The sequence below is a fragment of the Bufo bufo genome, chromosome 9 (assembly GCF_905171765.1).
Source record: "Bufo bufo chromosome 9, aBufBuf1.1, whole genome shotgun sequence".
Taxonomy (NCBI): Eukaryota; Metazoa; Chordata; class Amphibia; order Anura; family Bufonidae; genus Bufo; species Bufo bufo.
The window spans coordinates 179,638,800-179,662,950 of NC_053397.1; positions in this window are offsets into that span (position 1 = coordinate 179,638,800).

Below are 24,151 nucleotides of genomic sequence, written 5' to 3' on the forward strand. Positions count from 1 at the left end.
TATACAGGAGGAAAGGTGGCCTTTGAAGGTAGAGAATTTGGAACAAAGGGTTTTTACACCAATTTTTAACATACCCGTTTCACAACTTTAAGGGTATAACACAATCCTGTTTTTGTTCTCAACACTACCCACACAGTTAATTATCTTTTAGTATAGATGTAACTGTTTGCCTGACATACAATCTGTTACACAATCACACTTACAAATTTTTGCACAATCCTTAGCACATCTAAAAGGTTGTTGTTTGAATCGAATAACGACTCTTTAGTTGCTCGATCAAATCAATTTTCTACTCATGTAGAGTAGCTTTAAGAGTAGTATCAGACTACACAGACTTTGTTTTCAGTCTATAACCAGGGAGGCACGCAGATTTGCTTTGGAGCTGGAAATATATTTAAAAAGAATATTCCAGCAAGAATAATGTTGTCACAGGTGCTGCATATACTTTAAACAATAATATAACTTATACTCACCCAGTGATGCCAAGGGCCCAATGTTCCTCATTGGTCTTCACTTCCTGCACCTGTTCTCAACACAATAGGAGAATGGCTATGAATGCAGATGCGCCAACAAATAGCCGAGCCAAGTCATTGGTACAGTCAGTGATTGCTGAACTGCATTCACAGTCATTTCCTGATGTGTCTGGAATGGGAGCAGGAAGTGGAGTGCCACGGTTACCCGCCATCCTTGGAACAGCAGTGGAGGGGGATTGGTCAGGTGAGTATAAGTTCTGCTAATTTTTACAGCATGTCAAGAACTGGGTTAAAGTATTTGTAAAGATAGTTAAATATATATAATTGTGCATTTTTACTTTTTTGAGTACAAAATCATATGAAAAATACTCAATTGTTTTTTATTATATTACATTACAAAAATATTTAAACCCAGGTGCTGCTTTCAAAAATGTAAAATATTTTAAAATTGTATTTTAATACATTAAAATGTATCATAGAGGTAAACACAAACATTTTTATCATAACAAAAATAAAAATTTTCTATATGAAAAAAAAAAATGAAAAATACTCAATTGTTAATTGAAAATATGGTGATTAAAAAGTAGAAACAAATGTATCAAAATTACATCACTTTCACTTATGAAAATGTACAGCTGCACCTTATATTATCTTTGCTTGGGTCACCTGTTTTGTTTTTGCTTCTTAAAGTCTACATGTATTTTATCTTTTGTTGGGTAATATTGCTTGAAGAACAAATTGTGCTTACAGACATCAACAATGAAATTTCTGTCTTCTAAAATACTTTGACTTTTCTGCTATGTTTAAACTGCTTTGACTTAAAAGGGCACTTTTATTACTATCCTTGTCTTTGACTCCATTCATGCATGTTCTTCACTGTCTAAGCCAATCAAACTCAAATTTCAAACTGAGAATAATTACAGTGCCTTGAAAAAGTATTCATGCCCCTTGAACTTTTCCACATTTTTTCATGTTACACCCACAAGATAAAATGTACTTTATTGGGATTTTATGTTATAGATCAACACAAAGTAGCAAGTATGTCGGTGTGAAGTGAAAAGAAAATGATACATGGTTTTCAAAAAATTTTATAAATAAAAATCTGAAAAGTGTAACATGTATTTGTATTCTGCTGCTGAACTCTGATACCCCTATATAAAATCCAGTGTGACAAATTGCCTACAGAAGTCACCTAATTAGTAAATATAGCCCACCTGTGTATAATCTATTCTCAGTATAACTACAGCTTTTCAGTGAAGGCCTCAGAGGTTTTTTTAGAGAACATTAGTGATCAAACAGCATCATGAAAACCAAGGAACACACTAGATCGGTCAGGGATAGAGTTGTGGAGAGGAGTCAAGCAGAGTTAGGTCATAAAAAAAGTATCTCAAGCTTTGAGCATCTCATGTAGCCCTGTTCAATCCATCATTCAAAAGTTGAAGTATGGCACATCTAAAAACCTACCAAGACATGGCTGCCCACCTAAACTCACAGCCCAAGCAAGGAGAACACTAATTAGAGAACCAGCCAAGAGGCCTATGGTCACTCTGGAATAGCTGCAGAGATGCTACCTGGTTAGACCCAGTTCACATATCAGTTATTTGGTTAGTTATTTCCAACAGTTATTATGAGCCAAAACCAGTAGTGAAGTCTACGCACAGATCAGGTATAATGGAAAGATCTGCACCTGTTCTGGGTTTTTGACCCGCACCTGGTTTTAGCTCACAATAACTGATGGAAATAACTGATCAAATAACTAAAGTGTGAACTAGGCCTTAGTTATTGACACATTGTGTTTATAGGAATAGTTAACAAAAATTCAATAAATGGCTGTGTTCTTTTGACAAACGGTCACTGTTTTCTACGTAAAGATCAACTCAGGTCATGGCTTGGTGTGAACATAAAATAACTGGACCCATTAATGAACATATTCTAATATAGCTGAAGGTTCATAGTCCCAAACCTGTAAGTATAGATTGTGTTTATGCCTTTACTACCTAGGAAGTTAAAAGATGTAATGATTAGGGTCTCATCATGAAAAATACCAAGCTAAGGGTATATAGCTGGCCACGCCAATATGTAAAAAGAATTTCTCCATTCATATGTTATGCTACTTTCACTAGTGGCACGGACCTCCGTCGGGTGAACAGCCTATCGGATCCGTCCTGCCGCTAGTGACCGTGTGCCCCCGGACTGCCGCACCATCCCCATTAACTATAATGGTGGTGGTGCAGAGTTTCAGCGGAGGCACGGCAGCGCACGGCGAGAGGCTGCCGGAATAAATGTCGGACGTGTCGTAGTTTTATTCCGGCAGCCTCTCGCTCTGCGCTGCCGTGCTTCCGCCGGAACTCTGCACCTGCCCAAATTATAGTCAATGGGGATGGAGCGGCAGTCCGGGGGCATATGGTCACTAGCGGCAGGATGGATCCGACAGGCTGTTCACCCGACGGAACAGCCTGCCGGAGGTCCGTGCCGCTAGTGTGAAAGTAGCCTTATTTTTTTATTATTATTGGTAAAATTGAATGGTACATAATGTTTAAGTCAAGTATTTTGATATGTTAATTAATATGTAGGGGTCACCATCATTTAACACAACTGAAATGCTGCCATAATTAAGGTTTAGTCTGTAGTAGACAGGCTGAATGGAATTCTTGGTTTGGCTTGAAATTATGTAGATTTCATAGTACACATTAGAACTTCTTATATAATTAGAGTTTGTAGGATATCCTAAAAGGAAGTCTGTCAGCAGTTTTGACCATGCTAAGCTTCTGACAGTGCTAGGTAGGGGTTGGGGAAAACGTTAAGCTTTCATTATCAGGAGTAGTGTGAATATGTATTTTTATTCTACCAGGTTCTGCTGCTGCAAATGCACTGGAGGCGAAGCTTCTCTGTGAAGTGTTCTCTGCATCAAGCTTCTTCACAGCCCCTCCCCTCTGCTCTCAGCCATAGCTATAGCGGTCTTCTGGTTGGATTCTACAGCTTTCACTCAAATCAGAGAAGAGAGGCTGTAACTCAGTGCAATACAGCGAGCAGAAATGCTTCACTTCACCAGCAGTGCACTTGCAGTGACAGTCAGAATAATACTTCATATTCACATTACTCCTGAAAAAAGCTGTATAAAAGGTATGTTTGTAATGCTCTCCCCATCACCCTCCTCGTAAGTAGTGTTGAGCGAACTTCAGGTCACAGTTCGGGTTCGGGACCCGAACTTGACCTGAACTTGACCCCGAACCCGGACCCCATTAAAGACAATGGGGACCCAAACTTCACTTTATTATTTTCGTTATACGTTATACTTACATGCGCTGTGGCCGCCCAGCGCTCCTTCTTGTAACTCACAGGTCTTTGCTGCACATTGCTTATGCTTATAGCAATGCGCAGCACAGACCTGTGAGTTACAAGAAGAAGGAGCGCCGGGCGGCAACAGCGCATGTAAGTAAAATGCTGCTGACTAACTGACCATGGCAGACAGGACTTCAGTAGCGTCCTGGCTGCCATGGAAACCGATCGGAGCCCCAGCATTATACTGCTGGGACTCCGATCGGAACTGCCGCTGCCACCAATGATGAAGGGGGAGGGCGCACTGCCCATCAATGATTTTAATACTGGGGAGGGCGCACTGCCCACCAATGATTTTAATACCGGGGAGGGGGGGGACGCACTGCCCACCAATGATTTTAATACCGGGGAGGGGGCGCACTGCCCACCAATGCAAACATTGTAGAAACATTACCGGCACCCGACCTCTGACAGGGAGCTGCCGTCCGCGCAATTAACGCCTCAGGTGCCGCGGATGGCAGCGCCCTGTCAGAGGTGCGTCCCCATCACTATGGGAACACCTCAGGCTTAGAATATACCATTGGATATGAGTTTTCTTGCTGAAGTGGCAAAACCCATTTAAAGCAAGAAGAGATCTTGCAATTTGTGATGTCCATTAGAAAGAAGCATTCTTTCTACAGTTCTTAAGTTTTAGCTTCACTACATCTGTGTATGGATCAGTAATTTCTACAAAACATTTTTCATTGACTCTCAGCTTTGCGAAGCTCAAACTGGGCAAATCCATTTCATGTCTTACTTGATAGAGGTAAACTATTTGCTAGTTAATAAGGAAAAATCCCCAGACAATAGCACATGTCTCTAAAGTCTTTAAAGAATTAGATTCACATTTCTTAAAAATTCAGTAAGAAATTTTTATGGTATATGCTGTCTCTGACACATTAGTGCTAATTGTGATATTTATGAGGAAAGATTGATTCACTGCAACCTGATGAATAACCTTAATTATGTCTACAATCTATAAGCAATCTAGGTTAATTTTATCCACCGGGGTTAATTTCTGACTATATGATGCTGTATGTAATACTTTGGAAAAATCTAAGTAAACCTTTGTTCCATTTTCACAACATATTTCCCTGATTAATTGAAATGCATTTTGAAAAAACCTAGTTTATTACTATTATAATTAGTATCGGAGGCTTTGGTCTAAAGATATATGTTCCTAGATATTTCATATTTTGCCTGGGCATGTGTAACATAGGAGAGATATGACTTCCTTACATTAGTAGGAAAAGTTTAAAAGATTGCAGCACTTCTGATTACATCATATCCAATTGTTTTTTTAAGACCTTCAAAATCTTCAAGCAGCATGTCTTAGAATGTGCCTGAAGTTTTTGCAGCTATGTAAATGTTTTTTTGTTATTTCAGATTTTCCAGATGTTGACCCCTAGTCTATGGCCTCTGAGAATGTGGTAGTAGAGTGGTTGGATGCTGACTGAGTAGTGAAAACTTTTTAACTGGAGATTAGCGAATCCATTCAAAACAAATCAAATTTGTGACCTGAACTTTGTAAAAATTCAAGTTGCTTCCGAATCCAAATTTTTGGTGAGACATAGAGAGAAAAAAATTGAAATAAAAAGTGAGAGACTAGAAAGAACAAAATATGAATCACAGGAGAGCTTAGATTTTCAAGCCAAGTGGAACAATTTTGACTCGAGTAGAATCGAAACCGAATAAAATTTTGACTGATTCATTAATCTCTAGACCCATAGCTATACAAAGGAAGGAATCATAATTTTTTATACTGTATGTTTTAAATCTTTGCAGAAATTTTCATTTCAAAGCTTATTTAATGTATAATCAGATTAGTTTTAATTTTGATAAGTGCAGATGCAGTGATTGCTAACTTGACGGACTGCTACTAGTATTGAGCGAATCGAAGTGTACAAAATGGACTTCAATCCGAACCTGCTATTTAAATACCTTGGTAGTGCCTCCTGAGATTCTTTAGCAGCGACGCACCCTGCTTGGCGATTAACGCCATTGTGTATGGTTGTTTGGGGTACTCGAGTTAGCCCATCTCTTTCACTCCTTACTTCCATACCTCCGCCCCTTTCTGCTGTCCGACCTACCCCTCTTTAATGGAGGGGAAAGGACATTGGGCAACACTGACATACCTCCAGTGTGAGTCCAGTGTTGAAAAAATTTCCAAAACGCACTTTTTAAGGAGCAGTTCAGACCTGAAGTCACTTTATGGGGCTTACATAGTAGAAACCCTCCATAAATGACTCCATTGCAGAAACTACACGCCTCAAGTTATTAAAAACTGATTTTACAAACCTTGTTAACCCTTTAGGTGTTCCACAAGAATTAAAGGAAAATAGAGATGAAATTTCTAAATTTCACTTTTTTGTCAGATTTTCAATTTTTATCCATTTTTTTCTTTAACACACCAAGGGTTAACAGCCAAACAAAACTCAATATCTATTACCCTGATTCTGCAGTTTACAGAATCACCCCATATGTGGCCGTAAACTGCTGTAAGGGCACACAACGCAGCAGAAAAGGAGCACCGTATGGTTTTTGGAAGGCAGATTTTGCTGGATAGGTTTTTTGAAGCCCCCCTGATACACCTCTAGAGTAGAAACTCCCCAAAAGTGACCCCATTTTGGAAACTATGGGATAAGATGACAGTTTAATTGGTACTATTTTGGGGTACATATGATTTTTAATTGCTCTATATTACGTTTATTGAGAGGCAAGGTAACTAAAAAATGGCTGTTCTAGCACAGTTTTCATATTTAGTTATTTACAATGTTCATCTTACAGGTTAGACCATGTGCTATTTTTATAGAGCAGGTTGTTACGGATTCGATGATATCAAATATGTCTACTTTCTTTGTTTGTTTCAGTTTTACATAATAAACATTCTTGAAAAAAAATTATGTTTTTGTGTATCCATTTTCTGAACGCTATATTCTTTATATTTTTCTGCCAATCATCTTGTGCAGGGGCTCATTTTTTGCAGGAAGAGTTGACGTTTTTATTGGTACCATATTTGGTACATATGATTTTTTGATCATTCATTATTACACTTTATGTGGTAAGGTGACAAAAAAATTGGTTGTTTTGGCACAGTTTTTATTTATTTATTTTTACAGCTTTCCCCTGAGGGGTTAGATCATGTGATCTTTTTATATAGCAGGTCGTTACGGACATGGCAATACCTAATATGTATACTGTTTCTTTTTTTTCAGTTTTACACAATAATAGCATTTTTTTAACTAAAAAAATATGTTTTAGTGTCTCCATAGCCTGAGAGCCGTAGCTTTTTTTTTTTGGTCGATTCTCTTAGGTGGGGTCTCATTTTTTGCAGGATGAGCTGACGGTTTGATTTGTACTATTTTGGGGGGCGTGCACCATTTTGATTGCTTCGTGTTGCACTTTTAGTGCTGTTAGGTGACCCCAAAAAAATTTTGCCACTGTTTTTATTTTTTACAGTGTTCAGTGGGCTATCCATGAATAAAAGAGACATCACACTGAAAAAAAGTATGTTGTGTGCATAAGTCCTTAGCGATGACCTTACTTATATATCGTATAAATACATACGTGGTCAATACAAATAACTGGGTCATGATTTATGTCCAGGAACATTCATTATGTGTAGCGGAAAGGTGATGTAGACATCAATATATAAAAGAATTATTTACAGTTAGAGTAAACCAACTATGGAATGCTCTACCACAACAAATAGCAATTGCAGGTACTATGTCAGCATTCAGAAAAAATGGCCTAGAATCTAGACTTATCTAGTAGCAAATGGAATTGATGGTTTACATTTAATCTAACAAATATCATCTAATTGATCAGAGAAAGATTGAACTTGACTGACCTATGTACTTTTTCAACCTGTTTTTGAACTACTGTCTGACAATTTTCCAATATATACTTATTCACCATTTTCAAAATACCCTGTTCTATTCAGTGATGTCATGTCAACTTTCCTTGCCTCTTTCCAGACGATGAAATTTTATTTTACATTTTTATTTATATAAAATTCACATTTTGCATGAATTTAAATTGCAACCTTTTTTAAATAAGATACAAGTTTATATTAAAAAGACCTAAAAGTTGTGCTCAGTAAAAAAAAACACCAAGTGAAATAATTGAATCAACTTTTTTTCTCTTGATGTTTTTGTTAAGATTTTGCTTTGAAGGGTAATGTTGCTGTGTGTTTAGACATTCAGCTCCTTTGTTTTGACAACTGAAATGTGTGTTCCCTATGGGCTTTGTGAAGCCAAGTACTCCCTAGATAAATTATAAAAAAATAGCCCAAAGGCTACGATCATATTCTGTGCTGGATTATTAAAAGCTCAGCATGAGGGGCATGAGCATCCACATTTAAACTCTTAGCGCCACAGTCAGTCTCTGCCTTTATAATCAGTTTTTATTTTATATTTTTACATCCTATCTTCTAATAGCCAAAACTTTCTATTTTTCCATTGAAGTATTTCTATAAAGGTTGTTTTGCAAAATAAGTTGTATTTTTGCTTGTTCTATTTTAGTGGACATATAATGTATTGGGGAACTTTGTTCACCCAGCAGTATATATTACATATTAACCTTAAATTTATATAGTTTTAATGTTTTTAAAGTTTTAATATTTTTGTATTACTACTTTTGCACAATTAAAACTTATTCTGCCACATTCTGTGAGCTATTGAGGGCTTGTGTGTGAGGGCTTGTCTTTTGCTGCATGACCTGACATTCTCTATGGTACCATTTTAGGAGTATATGTCTTTTTGATTGCATTTGATTTCAATTTTCGGCAGGCAAGGCGACCAAAAACAGTAATTCTGGCATTTTTTTAAATAGATTTTACAGGCAGCTACCATAGAGATAAATAACATAATATTATAGAGAGGACCATTATGAGCATGCCATACATATATAGTACTATGTGTGTACAGGTGAAACTCGAAAAATTTGAATATCATGCAAAGTTCATTTATTTCATTAATCCAACTTAAAAGGTGAAACTAACATATGAGAGAGACTCATTACATGCAAAGCGAGAAATTTCAAGCCTTTATTTGTTATAATTTAGATGATTATGGCTTATAGCTTATGAAACCCCAAAGTCACAATTTTGAGGTCCCCTTTGCTGAGGGGATATGGATTAATTAGCTGACTAGAGTGTGATACTTTGAGCCTAGAATATTGAACCTTTTCACAAAATTCTAATTTTAAGCTGCATTAATGCAATTCCTTTTAATTTGCATTACTGAAATAAATGGACTTTTGCACCATATTCTAATTTTTCGAGTTTCACCTGTATATATATTTTTTTATTTACTTTTTTTTTCATTCTATCATGTTTCTCCCATAATAAAATACTTGAATTACCTGATTTTATGTATATTTCTAAAACCTTTTTTGAACTTTTTTTTAGAGGACTTGCTGGTGTGATGCACTGCATTACTTCTTTGTCTGTAAGTGTACAAATTGCTGAAATTTGTAGGTTCAGTACTATGAGGGCTGTAGAACCTGCTTTCTAGGCTCCATAAATTTATATGCTATAATACAGGGAAACTGCAGTGCCGTTACTTAAATAGACCAAAGCAATGACACCTTACTTTATCTTACTTTAGAAATAATAATGGGGCCAGAATAATGGACTTAAATGATGTCATCTGCTGCAATTACAAAAAAAACCTCAATAAAAAACGTTAAAGCTATTCCTTTTGAGAGTGTTCCTGCTCTTGCTTTGCCGCATGGAAAGTCATCTGGAAGTGCAGTGTTTATAGGTCAATTTTATTTTATGTCATTTGCAGATAATTAAAAAGCCTCAGGACGGAATCATATAGTGCAGGCTATTGTGTGTGAAAAATTATGTTATTAGCAAATTGCATTTGATGAACACAATTTTTTTTTTCCAGAAAACTGATTTTTTTGCCTCTAGCATTTTCTATTAAATAATTTAATCTAATATTCATAAATAATTCTAATTTTGATATTTTAGATTTTAAGTTGGTTACATACAATGTAACGCTTTTACAATGTAATAGACTTTTTCAATGTACCGCCAAGTTAACACTTGCTACATCTATAGCCGAGCTGAATTTATTATTTGATGCAGCTCATAGTACTAGATTACTTATTTGTTTTCTAGATGATAGTGAACCTACATGGGTTTAGTAACTTAGTGCAAGAGCACACTGTGCGGTTGTGACAGGGTTCTTGAGATAGAGCATCAAGTTCTGGTTGGTCCATTAACTTTGTTATTAGATGGTGAAAACCTTCAGATAAAGGATTTACCTCTTGAGAAAATACATTGTAAGCAGCAAAAGGGGTTGTTGACCTAAAGGTCATGAAATGTGTAGGGGGAGAACAAATACCATACCTCAGGCCCTGGGTTGCAAAAATGTACTTCCAAACTACCAATTTGCTATGAGCTATATTATACTGCTCGATATTAGGCCAGTGCAAGGACCAATGGATGATAGCACATCAATTGGAGCTCATTTGCAGAGGGCCTCATTATAAAGGCTGATGCAAACTGAATGTGGAAGAAATTATTTCTACCACAGTTGTTCCTTCCAATAATCACCAGTTCTGAATGAGGAAGCACATCCCTGATTACACAGGGACATGTCATGCTAATAATCGGGCATCAACTTTCATCATGATCAAAGATGTCTATCAGCTGGCAAAGCAACTTTTGTTCATTTATAGGCTGATTGGCTGCTTAATTATACGGTCCAATTTTTCCCATCAGCATCAGACTGGCCCACAAGAGTACCAGAGGATCCTGCGTTGGGTCCAGGCTCTGATACCATAGTGGGCCCTAAAGGTCTAGGAAAAAAAAACATTTGAAGCTGCCTTTGGACCCGAACACTTGCCAATAGGGTCTATTTCTTTGAAATGTCGAAACCTATTAGACTGTATTTATGATAAGGGGGTTGGGCCAGAGAATAATTTTCTCTGGTAGGTCCAAGGAACCCCAGTCCGACCTTGGTTCCCATGAACACATTGTTTCTGAAAATTGGCCAGAGAATTGTGAGGTCTTATAGGGCCCTATGTCTGTGTGTGCCACTTATTTAGTGAGTATTCACAGTACACAAAAGAAAAAATTATTTGGCCTTTTCAGCCATTTTAACAAAGGTGTGTGGCTATACAGAGCCATTAAACACACACAAATTTATATGACAAACATATCTCATTTCTTACACAATATTGATATAAATGCATGCCAGCCATGAGGAGGCACAGAAAATTGCCTAACACGTCTAGCAAGCTGCACCAAAATTATCATACCATATGTGCCATATCTCTAAATTTCAGGTTTGGCCATTTTTGTCAAAAATGTCATAACTCTCCCACGTTCTGTCAAATTGCAAAATTTGGATTAAAATGGTACTGGGAGCAGGCCTTTTGGTTGACATTAATAGTGACTTCAAGTGAATGAAACTGAGCTGCAATACCAAAATTTAGGACAAAGAGGCACTGCTCATAGAAAAAAAAAGTCAAATTTTGGCCATACATATTACACTTAGGTGACCAACCTTACCAATTTTTGCAGCCTGTTTGAGGAGACTGTAGCTCTCCTGTGTGCACCTCGGCCTTCTCACAGCTTATTCTAGGCCAGTGACAAAACATTCACTGGTCACTTGGTCTAGGCGCTGCTCAGTCTCTTTGAAGTGAATGGGGTGGAGCTGCATTACCCATCAAAGCCACTATGCAATTTACGACACTGTGCTTGGTAAGCTGTGAGGAGACTGTGGTGCTCACTGGAGCTCTGCAGCCTCCTCAAATAGCTAATCAGTGGTGGTCCCGGGTGTCGGACCTCCATCGATCAGATACTGATGACCTATCCTGAGGATAGGCATTCATCAGTATAGAGGCTTATGCACACAAACATATTTTGTTTCTGTGTCCATTCAGTGTTTTTATGCGGAACCATTCACGGCAATGACTCTGTGTGCATTCCGTTTCCATATGTCTGTTTTGCAAAAAAATAGACATGTCCTATTATTGTCCGCATAACGGACAAGGATAGGATTGTTCTACTAGGGGACAGCTTTTCTGTTCTGCAAAATACGGAATGCACACAGACGTCATCTGTATTTTTTGCGGATACGTGTTTTGCGGACCGCAAAATACATACGGTCGTGTGCATGAGCCCTAAAAAAGTCAGAAAACCATTTGAATTCTATAGACATCAAGAATAATCAATAAGCCAATATCAATTATGGATGAATCTTGCATATAAAATGTAATCAATAATAATGTGGAAAATCTATTCAGGAAAATATCAAAAGGATGGTCAAGCAACGTGGCACAGAGGTCCATACATCATTTATTCTCCTAATATATCAATTATAGATGTAGGCTACATGCGGATAAAAAGTGGCCATTGAAGAAATTTGTTATACACTTTAATATCCTAATGCTGCCATAGTTAGCATGAATTAGTGATTAACACTTAATGTCTTATAAATGTCTATGTGAGTAAACCTCAAATGTATACTTGTTTATTAAATCATATTAGTCATTGTCTATCCCAAAAATGATTTCTTACCTTGTGGATTTTTCCTTTTAATGGTGGAATTTCCTTTTAATGCCAAACATTATTTTGTCTAATAAAAATTTGATCATATATGAATTGTGTAAACCTCACAGTAAAATGAAATGTTAATAGGAAAACTTTGCAATTATTGTGAAGGTACTAAATCAGGTCTACGTGTATTAAGGGATTCTAGGCTCTGATTTATGACTCCACATTAATAACTTGTAGTATAATAAGTAGACCCAGAGGAAAGGATGTCAAACATCAAGAAGCATTTATTCCCTAAGTCATACTGAAATTCTAAGTCATGGTGAAAATTATGGTACAATGGCATGTTTTAATTAAACGTCTGTGGCTGCAATTTTTGTCAAATTGACAATGGGAAGTGCACCCATATTGGAAAGATCATCTCAGCAACTGATGGTGAACCTTTCATATTCTGAAATTCTCTTTAAAGAGAAGCTCTTACCATTACAGTTCTTCATAAAAGGGGTTTTCCTATCATATATAGTGACAGCATATTGTTACGGTATGCCATCTCTTAAAGGGGTATTTCCATCTTGGATATTGATGATGACATATCACTAGTATATGCCATCAATGTCAGATGGGTAGGGGGTCCCACCTTTGGGACTTGCTTCCATATCCAGGCCATTTTTTGCAAATCTGACATGTGTCACTTTATGTGGTGATAACTTTAAAACACTTTTAATTATCCAAGCCATTCTAAGACTGTTTTTTCGTCACATTGTGTACTTCATGACAGTGGTAAATTTGAGTCAACATATTTCATTTTTATTTATAAAAATATACCAAATTTACCAAAAATTATGAAAAATTAGCAATTTTCAAAATTTCAATTTCTCTGCTTTTATAACAGATAGTGATACCTCCTAAAATAGTTATTACTTTACATTTCCCATATGTCTACTTCATGTTTGGCTCATTTTGTAAATGAAGATGATGGTTTGATTGGCACTATTTTGGGGTGCATATGACTTTTTGATCACTTACTATTACACTTTTTGTGATGTAAGGTGACAAAAATGGCTTTTTTGACATCGTTTATATTTTATCATTTTGACGGTGCTCACCTGAGGGGTTAGGTCATGTGGTATTTTTATAGATCAGGTAATTACGGACACGGCGATACCCAATATGTCTAATTTTAAATTTATTTTTAATAAAAGAAATCATGTTTTAGTGTCTCCATAGTCTGAGAGCCATAGTATTTTTATTTCTTGGGAGATTGTCTTAGGTAGGGGCTCATTTTTTGCGGGATGAGGTGAGGGTTAGATTGGTACTATTTTGAGGGGCATACGCCTTTTTGATCACTTGGTGTTGCACTTTTAGTGATGTCAAGTGACAAAAAAATTGTTTTTTAGAACAGTTATTATTTTATTTTTTTGACGGTGTTCACTTGAGGGGTTAGGTCATGTGATATTTTTATAGAGCCGATCGATACGGATGCGCAATACCTAATATGTCTACTTAATATTTTTTTTCTTCATTTTTTTACAATTTTTTTAACTTTATTTTGGGAAAAGGAAACTTATTTTTTTTTTACTTGACACTTTGAATTTTTTTTTTCACTTTATTTTTTGTCCCACTCTGGGACTTCAACTTTTGGGGGTCTTATCCCCTTTACAATGCATTTCGATACTTCTCTATTGTAATGCATTATCTGTAAGTGTAATAAGTGTATTACACTGTAATACACTTACAGCTTCCTGCCTGTGAGATCCAGGGGGCTGGATCTCACAGGATGTCACGGAAGGCAACCACGATGCTTAAGGAAGGCATAGGGCTACCCTCCCTGCCATCGGGTTCCTGTCACAGCAGCACGGGGACCCGATGGCCACCCCGCACCTGGCATGATCCCGCACTGCCGCGATCAGCGCTGACCGCGCCAGTGCGAGGGTTAATGCACCGGCATCAGTGTTTTCACCGATTCCGGCACATATAGCAGGGTCCGGCTATCAGTGACTTCCGGACCCCTGCCGCTGATCGGGCGGGAGCAGCTCCTGTACTCACCTGATCAGCATGATGTACATTTATGTCACTGGACCTTGAGTCAAATCCAGATATGACGTACATGTACGTCATGGGTCCTTATGGGGTTTATGATCAGTAGGGGCCTAACCTCTGAAAACCCCATCAATGCTACCAATGAAGGAGCCAGAGCCATGAATCAGCGCTGCTGCCCCATCACTTCATTGGGACAATGGTGCAATTATCTTCACAGTCTAGTGTCCAGGGGACCCACTGTGCAAGGAAAAAACTGAGAGATAGACACACCACCTCGGCACTGCGACCCCTTTATTCTATTTTTTTTAACCATGCAGGTCTAAGAAAAATTAACTTAAATAACGAAACATTTGTGATAAACACACAAGATTCTTGATAATTACTTACAAATGAAAATAATTAAAATAGACAAATGTTTATCTAAAACAAGGCTCGCTATGAGCTTCCATTAACTTTATTGTCTGAAAACACGGTTAACGCTAAAGATCATTTGTCATCATTGTCTGTGTTATAAAGAATATTTCTCAATTACTGAATAATGACATGACATTTAATTTTTAATAACGGAAATTCATCATGTTTAATATTCATTAGTAATCAGTGACCACAGACATAACAATGTGCAAAAATATGTGCTGATGATTAAATGGGACAAGGCCTTGCTAATGAAAAACAAAATAATACCCAGGAGATGCCTAAATAAAAATAACATTACAATACTTAAACTGATATTCTTATGTATGACATGTCTGTTTTAGGAAATATTGCCTCCGCTTTGTAAGAACAATTCTGGAGCATCTATTCTTATCACTCTATGTTGTGCCATTTCTTTATTATTCTTGCTAGAAGTTATGAATGAATTACTAGCAGTTTGCAGTAAAGATCCAGATGGGTGTTACCAACTGGGAGTGTGTCCCTGAACAGTCTGACACTGGTAACTCTGATTGGATTGACACGCCCCTAACTGGTAACACCCGTCTAGACCTTCATTGAAAACTGGTAGCAACTCATTCATAATTTCTAGCAAGAATAATAAAGGAATGGCACAATATAGAGTTATAGATGCTCCAGAATTGTTATTACAAGGGGCATGCAAGTAGTTACTAAAACAGACATATCAGGAGAGGTGATGGGTCCTCTTTAATTATGGGTTTTGCTAGTTTAGCATCCTTAGGACAGTCGAGGTGTACAAGAACTTACTAAACTCAGGTTTGTATCGTTATTGGCCATGAGAGCTAGAGGAGGGAGGTGAAGCAAAGGCAGGTTGCATGACATCCTGTGACCAGATTTACGCAGCTGAGATTGTATGGATTCAATTGATAGCAGAGACATCAACTTCTTGTAACAGTATGCTCTGCTGCTGAATAAACCGAGCTTCACATAGAAAGATTACCTATTTGATACCTATATTTTATTTTCTACTGAATATACACTTTCATTTCAACAATTTAGAATGGATTAACTTATACGTTTTTTACCGTAGTTTTTGATGACGTTTTTTGAGCCAAAGAAATGGGTTGGAAGGGAATGACTTATACTTCTTGCTGGGTCCACTTCTGTCTTTGCCACAAAAAGCTATATGAGAACCCAAACCTTAGAAAAGTTTAATTTAAGTGATAAAATGGAGATAGCTACATTTTAATAACTGAGTAATGTCAACAAGTCCGAATTTTAACTTTAAAGGGTTGTATAGGATCACAATAATATGTCTGATGATTTAAGGCTATGGACATCTTCAGGGTAATTTTTTTATGATTGCATTTTACTCATTTTGGGCTAAAGTCATTTTATCAATTGGTCTTTATAAAAAATTCTCAGCAGTTTTTGTGATACAGGGGTTAAATTTCAATCTATTTGCACTGAAAAGGTAACTTTCTGAGTCATATCAAGAGACATCTATTAAAGAAGTGCCCAAAACGCATACAGGTGATTGCAGGTGCACACCCAGAACAATGTACATTGATAAAACAACAAATATCACACTGCTTTCAAAAATTCATAAAATATGTATCTTTATTAGTTAATATGTAGTTAAAAAGACATGTATATGGTATCAATATCCAAAACCACAAGGAGGTGAAAAAATATGGTTATATTACAAATATTATGAGATGTAATGGGGACACAAATAAATCCACACTGTGGTACATACACACTAACCAAAATATTGTACAATATACAGACCCAAAAAGAGCACTTCCACAGGACCCCCCAACACGTGTTTCGTGTTAGCTTCCTCAGAGGAGACAAGGAATACTGGGAGATGGCAGGTATAATATAGTCAGCCTAAACCAATAGGGAAGGTTTGCACATGTGACTGGCAATAAGGTTGTTGTGACCTCCCATATGGAATAAAAACACATTGATCTAAAAATAATGGTACCTCGGCACCTTCCTGGAGCACGCCATACGAGCAGCCTGTCATCACATTCTGGACATAATGAACACCCACCGTGTGACGAGGGTCTCAAGTGAGCTGCAGCCCAGGAGATTGGGGCCGGCCAAGTCAATAAAACAAAGAAATAGAGAAACACTCAGGCGGCTGGGGACCAGGAGGGGAAAGCATTACCGTAAATCTAAAGTGAGCAAACGTAGTGTGACACATCGGCACCGATCATGTAATCTGGTGGGGGAGTGGCACATTGACATCAACAGGAGAGGGAGGCCTGGGCGTTAGTAGAAATCTGATGTGAAAGTAGACGCCATATTAAGAAGGGCAAACTGTGTGTCTTTTTAACTACATGTTAACTATTATAATAATGTTAACTAAGATACATATTTTATCAATTTATGGAAGCAGTGTGCTATTTGTTGTAGTTTGTATTTGTAGTTTGTTTTTTGAGTCCTATCAGATGACAGCTCATGCACAGCTCTTATCTCTGATCTCCTGACCTCATAAACACTCATTACAGCTAAATTGTTATAAAACTGATAGGAATATGGCTTAAATGAGTGTTTATGAGGTCAAGAGATCATAGAGAAAAGAGCTATACATGAGCCTTGGTCTACAGGATTCAGAGAGTAAATAAAAAGTGATAATCTGCAAATAGACTGAAATTTTAACCCTGTATCACAAAAACTACTGAAAATTATTAATAAAGACCAGCTGCAAAAATGATTTTTTAGGCACAAATTAAATAGAATGCAATAATATTATAGTATAATATTATAGTATTATGAATAATTCTACACACAACTTTTTGTATTCCCTGCATTACTGTGCTTACAGATGGATTTTTATATTCCCTAGATTAAGGTATGATCATTATTGATTTTGGTAGCAAAATTACTTTCTAATGGAAAGATTTATTTTCCTTAGTAACTAGTCGGCAAATTAATGGTATTTTATATTTTTTCAACCCCACACAGCCCATTTAAATAAACAGATAAAGGACATACAGTACACAAGGTTAAAGGGAATCTGTCACCATGATCTTGGACTATTATCTGCAATACTACTTGAATAGTACTGCAGATAAGGAGTTCATGTCACAATTTTTTCTTATTTTCTTACTTCCTCCTGTTCCCCTAGTGTCATCACTCAAAGCTGCCTTGAAATACACAGTGTGGACTGTTGTGCCAACCTAAAATAATGAAGAGGACTCTCACATGCACGCACATCAGTCCTGACAATGTATTTAAATGCAGCTTTGAACTCCGACAGCATGTGAACAGGTAGAAGTATGAATATAAAAATTGTTGTCTGGACTCCATATCTACTGTACTACTCTTCTACTACAGCAGATAATAGTGCAAGATCACGGTGACAGATTCCCTTTAATATGTTTCACGAATCACTATATTAACTATAGGTAATTTATCTGCTAAGTAGAGAATTTCTTTCACTTTTTGATGAGATTTGGTAGCTTCTTGATGAAATCTTGTAGGACTTCTAAATCAACATGCACATGCCTGTGTTAATGAATTGCAAAATGAATTCCTTCAGGTGCTAAAGTAAACTTTACAAAAATATCAATTAGCTTGTTCTACTAAATGTTAAAAAAATCAGAAACACCTGTCATCACAAAAAATCCAGAAATAACCATGTAAAATGTCCTAAGGACGTAATTGTCTGTTAAATTTGATTGCTCCGTTTATGAAAATCACCACTTGAAGCGTTTCTAAACCAACCAATCTCAAAGATAACTCCAACCTACACCTAAAATAATATCTTTAAGGGTACAGGTGCAGTGATCCAGAGAGGAGGATGGGAGTCAGTGCAGTTTCTAGGTAAAATTTCTCTCAGGGCGAGCGTCAAAAAAACTCCCCCCCTCAAAACTGCTCGATGAAATAAGTGTCTCCCCATTGTAAAAAATGTGGAACCACATTGCACGGACGGTCACAGTGACGCACTGTCCCACAGACTCAGGCTCTCACTCACAGCAGGCTTCTTTCTCAGCACTGCTCCTGGCGGGCGGTAACAGGCAGGCACTGCGGGCGGCGGTCCTCACCTCACTACTCTACGTCACGCAGTGCGTGAGGTACAGTGAGTGAGCGCCGCCGCCCGCACTGCCTGCCTGTGGGGGGACATTATTTTTAATAAGGATCACTATGGACATTATTTAGAATGGAGGCTGCTGTGGGTGTCATTATAACTGTATAATGTCTGATAGGCCTAGTCCTGAGCTGAGTTATATTACCCTGCCCTGTATAATAATGTACCCATCCCTGATACCCCTTAGTTATATTACCCCGCTGGCTTAATATAACTAAGGGGTCTCAGGGTACATTATTATACAGGGCAGGATAATATAACTCAGGACTAGGCCTACCAGACATTATACAGTTATAATGACACCCACAGCAGCCTCCATTCTAAATAATGTCCATAGTGATCCTTATTAAAAATAATGTCCCCCCACAGGCAGGCAGTGCGGGCGGCAGTCCTCACCTCACTACTCTACGTCACGCAGTGCGTGAGGTACAGTGAGTGAGCGCCGCCGCCCACAGAGCCTGCCTGTGGGGGGACATTATTTTTAATAAGGATCACTATGGACATTATTTAGAATGGAGGCTGCTGTGGGTGTCATTATAACTGTATAATGTCTGGTAGGCCTAGTCCTGAGTTATATTATCCTGCCCTGTATAATAATGTACCCTGAGACCCCTTAGTTATATTAAGCCAGCGGGGTAATATAACTAAGGGGTATCAGGGATGGGTACATTATTATACAGGGCAGGGTAATATAACTCAGCTCAGGACTAGGCCTACCAGACATTATACAGTTATAATGACACCCACAGCAGCCTCCATTCTAAATAATGTCCATAGTGATCCTTATTAAACTTAATGTCCCCCACAGTGACAGTGGCCCCCATTTTCATGTCTCCCACAGTGGCCCCCCCCATTGTAATTAATGCCCCCCCATTGTAATTAATGCCCCCCCCCATTGTAATTAATGCCCCCCCATTGTAATTAATGCCCCCCCATTGTAATTAATGCCCCCCCCCAGACCATCACTCACCTCACAGCAGGCATCAGCACTGCTCAGGGGCTCAGGGCGGGCGGTAACAGGCAGGCAGTGCGGCTCTCACTCACTCACTGTACGTCACGCGCCTGCGCCGCCTAGTGGGAGGAGCAGGCGCGTGACGTCAGTAAGTGCCGCCCGCACTGTCTGAAGCTTGAGAGGACTAGTCGGCACTCGGGCGCAGGTCAGGCATCTCGGGAGGGAGCCAGGGCGCACGGCAGAGAAACGACAAGAGGGCGCCCCTGCTGGCGCCCCCCTTCTGACAGCGCCCCGGGCGGACGCCCGTCCCGCCCGCCCCTAGAAACGGCCCTGATGGGAGTAGTGCTAGTGGCTTTGATGATGGTAATAGTACTCATAGTTCATGGTGGCAGTTCTCACCCTGTCTCCTTAGGGTCATGCAGTAAATGGAGGGCACACCATTTCTTCCTTCTTGGCATACCCTGGTAGTGGTGGCTCCTTCCTGATGTTAGATGGGGTGCCCTTGTTGTTAGGTAGATGAGTGCAAGGCAGGACTCCATGGGAGTTCAGGCAATGCAATGGTGGCATTAGTGCAGGTGTTGGGTGCAAAGCAATGAGAAGGCAAGTGTAAGATAACAAGTCCAATAAGTTTTATTGAGGTATTCTTGGCAAATAACACTTGTGAATTTAAGTCTCTCCAAAAACACGCAAATAATCTTTCCGAAAAAGTTTTGATAAGGTTTTAACTAACATTGCATGTGAGATTAGAAGAAATAAAGGAGAGGGTATTTTAATTACTGGTCCTACGGAAACCCCAGCGGTTGTGAAACCTGGGGAGGGAGAACATGACATTTTATATTTTAACTTTGTAAGTAGAATAAATTGTGTGATTTGCAAACCTGGTACAACAGTGCTTCACCATTGTATACTGTTCTTCTATCCTTGCGTTTAACATTCAGGAGTAAATCCAGGTGGAAACTATTGCACTTGGCAACAAACAGAAGGTGTAGAAAAACATCAACGGCACTGGAGTTATAGTAAACATTAACCTTTTCAGCAATAATTAATCCTTGCAGTGGTCTTCTGGGGCACTGCATGGGCAGAAGGGGTGGTGGGCCTGCGGTCGAACTACAGATGTAATGCTGCCGAAGAACGCCCGACCCTGCAGGCCAAAGCTCCTTAGCATTAGATTGCTAGAGTAAGAGGAGAGAAGCAATCACATGGCATTTTGTGTTTACTCATTACTGGAGAGAGGCTCAATAGAAAGTCTATGAGCTTGTTTGGATTCCGTTTTCTGTAGAGAAGAAGAAAGCACTGTATATAAGTGCTAATTTCTCCTGGTTCTAGCTATTGGTAGGGGTCTCAGCATATAGACCCCCAGGACTCTGATATGCATCTATGGCATATACATATCTATCTATCTTTGATATGTACGGTATCTATGGCATATGAAAGTTTTTTTTTAAAGTTCATTGAAATTTTAAACTTCCCAAAAGTGGAGCCGTTATGGTATAGCGACCAAATCGATGGACCATAGCAGTTGCACCATTTGAAGTTCAACATTTCTATGAATTTCTTCCTTTGGTGGTAAATTTTAAAAAATATGTTGAGGATTCTTGCTATGATTTTAGCATTTAATTACAGATAAATGGCCAAGAATACCTGTGTCAATTAGTTGAACAAAACAATCAATGTAATTTTGATTGTTAAAAAAAACTTTACTTGCACCAATATTTTGTTGCCTGGACATGGTATTATTAGGGTTGAGCGAACCCAAACTGTAAAGTTCGGGTTCGTACCAAACATTCAAATTTTTGGACCCTGGACCCGAACACAAACTTTTCAGTAAAAGTTCAGATTCAAGTTCGGTGTTCGGCAATTTATTGGCGCTTTTTGAAAGGCTGCAGAGCAGACAATCAACAAGCGTTTTACTCTGGTGCCCTTAGAAGCCATCACAGCCATGCCTACTAATGGCATGGCTGTTTGCCAGTGCAGCATGTGCCCCCGCCTCTATATAAGCTAAAGTCACATAGCGCTGCACGTCACTCTGCACTGATTAGTGTAGGGATAGGATGCTGCTGCTGTGAGGGAGAGAATCTTTAATCTGAAGTGCTTGTTAACTCAGCGATCTACATAGATTTAGTTTTGTGGCTGCAGTGCACAATCTTTTTATCCTGCCCTGAGCCCAGTGACACAGAAAAAGAACTTTTTGGCGGTGGCTGTCCCACAGTACGTCGTGCCCAGCCGCCACTACTTTTCCAGGCGAGCCATCCCTTCCCTGCACAACCAAGTGGGGGACAAAATCAGGTGTGCACTGTGCAACGTCATCTGTGGCAAGGTCCACGAAACTACGGATATGTGGACCAGTAAGCAAGGTCAGAGACGTAATATCTCCCTAAAAGGCACACTGGGTAAATGCAGTGACAGCTGGGCCTGAGGCAGAAAGCAGTTTGGCGCATGTACTTCTACCACCGAGGATTGCAGGGCGCTTTAGTTTGCCTCCTGTTGCTTCCTCCTCCTACTCCACTTCCTCATCCTCTACCGCCTCCTCATCCGGTCAGCATAACACCTTCACCACCAACTTCAGCACAGCCAGGGGTAAACGACAGCAGGCAGTTTTAAAATCTTATCTGTTTGGGGGACAAACCCCACACCTCGCAGAAGCTGTGGACGGGCATGGAACAACATACCGATGAGTGGTTGGTGCCAATGAGCCTGAAGTCCGGCCTGGTGGTGTGCGATAATGGGCAAAATCTCGTAGCAGCTCCGGGACTAGCCGGTTTGAAGCACATCCCTTGCCTTGCGCATGTGCTGAATTTGGTAGTGCAGAGGTTCTTTAAAAATTACCACGATATGTCAGAGCTGCTGCATAAAGTGCGGGCCATCTGTGCGCGCTTTCGGCGTTCTCAACCTGCTGCTGCTCACCTGTCAGCGCTGCAGCGTAACTTCGGCCTTCCCGCTCACCGCCTCATATGTGACGTGCCCACAAGGTGGAACTCCACCTTGCACATGCTGGCCAGACTGTGCGAGCAGCAGCAGGCGATAGTGGAGTTTCAGCTGCAGCACACATAGGTGAGTCGCTGTGCGGAACAGCACCACTTTACCACCAATGACTGGGCCTCCATGCGAGACCTGTGTTCCTTGTTGCGCTGTTTCAAATACTCCACCAACATGGCCAGTGCCGATAACACCGTTCTCAGCGTTACTATCCCACTTCTATGACTCCTTGAAAAAAGGCTTCTGGTGATGATGGAAGAGGTTGTGGCACAGGAGGAGGAGTGAGGAAGAGGGATCATTTCATAGGGTTTCCAGACAGTTATTCACAAGTGGCTCCGAGGGTGGGTTCCTGCACCCACAAACACCAGGTACACAATTGTCCAGCCAGGGCACAGTTCTGGAGGATGACGAGGTGGAGGATGAAGAGGAGGAGATGGAAGAGGAGGAACCGTGTTCACAGCAGGGTGGGACCCAAACCAGCTCATGGCCATCACTGGTGCATTGCTGGGGGATTTCAGAGGACAGCTTGTCATTGCCTCTGGGCAGTCTGGCACGCATAAGCGATTACATGCTGCAGTTTCTCCGCAACGACCGCCGAGTTGCCCACATTCTAACTTGTGCTTATTACTGGGTAGCCACTCTGCTGGATCCCCATTACAAGGACAACGTACCGTCGTTAATTCCGTCACTGGAGCGTGATCGTAAGAGTACAAGCGCACGCTGGTAGAAGTGCTGCTGGTGGCATTCCCACCTGACAGCGGGGGCACAGTGGAAGCACAAGGCGAAGGCAGAGGAGGAGGAGGAGGTCACCAATTTCAGTAATTTGTCTGTTACATTTTCGTGTGAAATTTACCAATTTTTGGCTGTTATATACCCCTGCTATTCTTAGTAAACAGGTAAACAAATTTTACAAATTTGTCTGTTACATTCTCGGGTGAAATTCACCAATTTTTTGCTGTGATATACCCCTGCTATACCTAGAAGACAGGTGAAAACATTTCACTAATTTGTCTGTTACATTCTCGGGTGAAATTCACCAATTTTTGACTGTGATATACCCCTGCTATACCTAGTAGACAGGTAAAAACATATCACTAATTTGTCTGTTACATTCTCGGGTGAAATTCACCAGTTTTTTGGCTGTGATATACCCCTGCTATACCTAGAAGAGAGGTAAAAACATTTCACTAATTTGTCTGTTACATTTTTGGGTGACATTTGACAATTTTTGCTGTAATTAAACCCCTGCTCTGCATAGGTGACAAGAACATAAATTTAAAAAAATCGTCTGTTACATTTTCAGGTGACATTTTACCAATTTTGCTGTATACAAACCCCTGGTCTGTATAGGTGACAGGGAATTAAATTTCAAAAATTCTTAA